The following is a 6,051-nucleotide window of genomic DNA, read 5'->3' as shown; positions in this document are numbered from 1 at the left end:
CTTTGTTTGTTTGTTTGTTTTCCTATCTGTGAGGAATAAACACCCCTTGAAATTGACTTTGTGGTTCTGTAATTGACTAGTGCAGCTTGTGCTTGGCGGGTTGTCTATTGTATCTCTTTGACTACTTTCCATTTTTCCTATAAAAGAAGCAATTTATTGAATAGATCATTGGGGATGGGGATGTTCCCAGATCTTTCACCATCTGGAAAATTTGGTAGAAACCCAAAATAGTGGTTCAGATCTGAAGAATGAAAGAAATGCCTGCTCTCTTTTATTGTAACACTGTCTTCGGCACTGTGGAATTTCATACTTTTGTTGATAATTTCTTTCCTTGCAACCACACCTTTCCATAGAGCTGACCACATTTTGACTGAAACAACATTTTGAATGGAAGAAACAATTGAGTTAGTGTCAAATGACTTGAGAATAAGAATCAACTCAATATGAAATAAAAACCCATGGTTTTCTTACATTTGGAAATTAGAAAATTGGCAACTTCCCCCTTACCTCTCAATTATGATATGTACTGCCCTTACAAAGGAATGCCTAGACCACTCTGAGCTCCTTAACCTCTAACTTCCAATAAGCTTCTCGGTCTCCCAACCTTCCAAGGAGAAAGAAGCCTAAGTTCTTATCAACGAAAATGAATTGAACACTGAAAAATTAAAAACTGGGATGATTAACAGGGATGACCAGGACTGTGATATTTTTCTTTTACCTGGATTTATGTTTGTGGGTTTAAAATGTACATTTGAAAATAACATTTAAGAAAATTTCTTGACTATGCCTCAAAGTTATAAAGAAGTCTTTTTTTCTCCAGGTTTTATAACCTGCCTTTAATAAGTTTTATTTCCAGTCAGCCAGTATTTTTCTTTATCTTTGTTTCCTCTAATTTGAGTTTCCTTCCTTCTCCACTTCCCCCCTAGCTGCTCTGCACATTTTGCTTCGTTTTTCTGGCTTGTTCTCAGCTGCTTACTTGAGTGAATCCATCTTTCTTTATACTACCTACAAAATTTTCTCTGTACTATCTCCAAAATTAGAAAAATAGGCCATTTTTAACTACAAGCACCCAAATTCACATGAAATGCTCCATTCCTCTGTTAATCATTTTTAGAATTTGCACAACACAATACAGATCTACCATCCTTAATCCTCACTTTTAAAATATGAAAACCTCTCAAGACAAACTATTTTGTTGTCTTTGTTTTCATAAGTTTATAGCAAATTCGTTTGGTGGAAAAAACAATTCCAGACTGATGTGACACTATTTATGGTTTTTGTTTATCCGCACTTAGAAATATGCAGCCACAGAACCTGTTGGGTATTGTCTAAATTTAAAGTATATTCACCAGAGTGTCCCTTTTCTTAAACAGATTTTATTTATTTATTTATTTATTTATTTATTTATTTGACAGAGAGAGAGAGAGGGAGAGCAAGCACAAGCAGGCAGAGTGGAAGTCAGAGGGAGAGGGAGAAGCAGACTCCCCACTGAGTAGGGAGCCGGCCATGGGGCAAGACCCTAGAATCATGACCTAAGCTGAAGGCAGTCACTTAACCAACTGAGCCACCCAGGCGCCCCTGCACCAGAGTATCCTTAAAAAATCTGAAGAAGTCGAAATTCTTCAACACAACTAGCCAAAAACTTTTAAATAAGGGATGGTGGACTTACATTTTACACTAAAGATGGGAAAAGTAGTGTGGAGCATTCCAACAATTAGTAAACATTGAATGAAAACTACAAAAAAACAAGTTAACTGACTGGAAGTGGGATAGGAAGTAACAACTAAGGAGTGTGTGTATGTGTGTGTGTGTGTGTGTGTGTGTGTGTATAGGAAGGAGGTAGAAATGAGGATTGAAATGGACTTATATCTGAGAAATTATATGGAACTACATTGAACTGTGAAGAAAGTTAGACTTCCTACTCAAAAGAATTTACTTGAAATCTCTTAAAAGCAATGACTTTGTTGGCCCTGTACTATATAGTGTAACACAAAGGCCAGAGATCCCCTCTTTCACCTGAGCCTAGCTTGGGACACCATGGCACTGTGGTCACCCCTCTCCCTGGGCCTCAGAGGGGGCAAAGGCTAGAGGCCCTAACTCTATCCCACGGGATAGGAGCTCCATGAAAATTGGAGTCACAGAACTCTGATGTATGACTTCTGTGTGAAATGTATAGCCAGGGAAAGGCAGGGAGGAGTCATTCCCTGGGCCCTGAAGTAAAAGAAAAGATGAGCCCCATGCTCAAATCAGGCCAGAAAAATGGGGCAGCAATGTGAGGGGTGAGGTCAGATGGAAGAGATTTGGAAGTTCATCAGAAAAATAGGAAAGCGTCCAGGGTATGGAAAAGACTGGGAGGAGGAGCACATTCCAGACTTTGAATGTGTCTTAAGAGAATAAAGAGGAGTAAATGTCACGTTGTCTGCGCAGTCTGTCAGCAAAGGCACATCTCTGCCTTTGCTTGGCATTTGAAATGTACAACTACTAATGTGCAGCTACTAAGGCTCTTTCGGCACTGGGATCACATCCAGATGCGGCGTACTGGTTAGACCTGTTTGCTCTGAGAAAGGAAGAAATAGAAAGGAGGAGAAAGTGATGAAGCAATCATTAAAAGAGTAGAAATACACACCAACTGTTTTTCCAGTGTCACAGATAATAACATTGGCAAAATATTTTAAAAATCAGAAACAAAGGGTACTTTGGTGGTTTATTGGCTTTACTCTAATTCCATTCTTGACTTCCATGCCAGAAGGATTCTGATGGGAGTGAAACCATGATATATGAGACCTGCCTGCTATTTATGATAATTAATAAGGTCCAAGAGAGTTCCAGGTTATGGCATATTCTGTATTGCATTATCGAGATTTCTTGTTGCGTTGCAGCAAAGTTCTTGGCTTAGAGTTATCACAAAAAATTGTTACTAAAAATTGTTTCTGCTTTTATAAAAAAGAACATTGATGAAGATAAAGAATTGCACATCCCCAAAACCTAATTTCCATCATTTGCTAATGTCTTCTCCAATTAAAAAGCGTATGGTATTGTTGAATCAGATTTAAGTCGATAAGAGCGCACTCGCTATTCACATTATGTGTTGATATTTTGATTTCAAGATAATTGTTGTTTCATAATGGTACCTGTGACCATAGTAATTTACTCATCCACAGATAAAAGAAATACATCTTGGAAGTGAAAACACAAGAGGCCGCTGGAGTTGAAGTATGATTAGTTTTAAAATAAATGTTTGTTGTAATGAAAGAAGCATGAGTCAGATGCCCAGGAGGTAGGAATACATGGAAAATTCGAATATTCCCAGTGGGACTAACTAAATGCCTTTTCCATCTTTTTCAAGCATCTCTTTCCTTAACAGCAATCACTTATAGGCACAAAACTTCCTCAGTATTTATATTTCATTTGTATTCACTTTTAGCTTTATGGATAAATGAACAGGTGTAACCACTTCAAGTACCTCATGACTGCATTTTTATACGTTTTGTTTCTTTCTTTGTTTCTACAACTACAAGTTGAAGCTTTTGGTTACCCTAAAGCAAAAAGCACAAGTGCATGCCTACCAACATACTCTCATCCTGGCAGAATTTCATTTATCTTTGGCCACCACCAGCATGGTACATCAATTCTACATCTCTCCTGGCGCGCCCCATGGTGGAGGACGAAATTGAAAATGAAACACTGGAAGCCTCAGAGCTGGTTTCCCTGAATAGTTGAACACTTTGGTAAGAGGAGCAGGTTTAGCATATGCTTGGCGGAACTTGAAGGGAATGAGTGTTGAATTATGATTTCAGTGTTGACTTAAATACAAGCCAAGTGAAGTTAGAGTAGAGATGGAATCATTATCCTCAGGAATCACCCTGGGAAATTGCTCACCCTTTCCAGTGCTCTCTTTGCAGCTTGTTAGCTGAGCTTCCTCTGTAACTTTAGATTTCGGGCTAAAGTCAACTTTGTGCACTTCGTGATTTTTCATGGAGGCCTTTTACCCTTGGGCATTTGAATGAAGGCACTTGAGACTGATGGGAAAATTCTAAGAAATACCTGTTTAGGAACCCCCCCTTACCAGATTGGTCTGCAACAGTGTCAGTTTCTCATCTCAAAAATAGTTCTATCCATGATGATTTGCACTGTGGCATTATTTACTGTGCGTTTATTTTTTGTAATTCAGACACTCTCAAAACTGTTGTAGCTGGGAGGCCTTCCTAAATCTTCTCCTGATAGAGACTGTATCTGTAGTGTAAGAAAGTTCTCTTTCATTAGGAAGTGTGGATCCCTCTTATTCTTTGTGGACTGAAGGACTCACATTTGCAATTGGGAAAAAAATGAACCCCACATTCGTAAATCTTAAGTATAGTGTTGGCTCAAAGTTAATTGAAAGTAAGGCTGGAATTTAAAAAAAGATTAAGTAGAAAGGGTACCTGGAGCAATTTATACTCATACTTCCAAGAAGAAGAATGCAGCTAAGCTATTTCTCTCTGGAATTTCCAAAAGGTGGTCTTAAATGTCAGCAATGCTAAGGGATTGAGGCTAGTGGAAAACAGATCCTCTTAGGAATTGTATTTCAGTGTAGCTCTCACCTCTAGATTTCACCTTTTAAAATTTGTCTCGGAAGTGACTGAGTAGTACTGCATGATTTGTCAGCAGTCTGTCAAAATTCAAAATGTCAGCTCATTCAGGTTCAAACAAATATAGGTGGAAATATCAGAACAATATGAAGATCATTGCTTTTTGTCATTCTCTGAGTCATTTTTTTCAACTTTTCCTTAGCCTACCCTTTTCAGAGCCCCCTCCCTGCTCCCCCACTCCACCCCACAAACACACTTTTAAGCTTCTTGGTCTTCAGCAAGCAAGAATGGGAATTGCTTTTGATTTAGCCAGACCAAGGTTAAGATATTCACTCTAGAACCCACTGTCTATATGGATTTGGACATACCATTAACCTCAGTTGCCTCTTTTATAAAATGGGGTGATACCTACATCATTGAGTTGTTGTAAGAATTAATGAGGTGATTTATATAATGTATAATGTCTGCCATATGGTAAGCACTAATCATAATTATTGTATTATTATAATCCAGATGTCAGCTAGGGCTTTCTGGTCCCCAGGAGATTTGGATAAACTTTGTTTCAATCTCTAATTTTATGATCCTTTAGAGCCCAAAATCCTTTCCTCAATCCTTGCTTCTGTTCTTCTCTGTATCTGGTTCTGCATCTAGTAGAATGCTTAATTCTCCCCCTAACCAAGCTAGGTGCAAATGCCAGCTTATTCACCAGCTACCAGGAAAAATACATCAAATAGCACTACTGTATATAATTTTGAATTACTAACCTTGTGGACTACTTGAGAAGTCACAAGTAAGCGGTGCTACACTACGAAAAGTAAAGCCCTCCATGTCTCACTTGCCTCATGAGATCTGCATCTATCCCACATCTCTGTCAGTCCCATCCCTCCCTCTTCTCCCCATCTGTTCATTCAGTAGATTACATTCCCAGTGCTCTCAATCCTTGCAACTCCGAAGTGTGGTCCAAGGATGCCACCAGGGCTGGAATCACCAGGGAGTTCACTAGAAACGCAGAGCCCTGACCTCTTCCCAGACCTACTGAATCCGAGTGTGTAGTTTAACGGGATCCATAGTGATTTGTGTACAAGTTCAAGTTTGAGAAACATTGGCTACATCATCTTCTCAGGTCTCTCAGGGCTCAATTTCTACTACAAGTAGTGGTATTAAAGCGGCTACTCACCACTTTATGCCCTAGCCTTCAACACATTACCTGCTGCCCAGGTGTATGGGGTTTCTTTCATGCCCACTTCTCAGCAGGCTCTACTTGTCACTGAATCTGGTGCCACTGGCAATGATTAGTCAGCGTTGTGGCCCTTAACTGGCATCAATGTATGCTAGACTCAGTAGTTCTAAACCATGTTGTCTCACTTCTGAGAGCTGTAATTCTCAGTTCAGTCCCAAGATTCTGATGATGTGTTAATTGACTGATGAAGATAAATGTTGGTCCCTCTTCAAGTACAACTTAAAAAACAACTTCTAAGACCAA

This window comes from Ursus maritimus (assembly GCF_017311325.1).
Source record: "Ursus maritimus isolate PB19 chromosome X unlocalized genomic scaffold, ASM1731132v1 scaffold_X1, whole genome shotgun sequence".
NCBI lineage: Eukaryota > Metazoa > Chordata > Mammalia > Carnivora > Ursidae > Ursus > Ursus maritimus.
The sequence above is the reverse complement of the archived record's forward strand: the minus strand, read 5'-3'. Positions refer to the sequence as shown.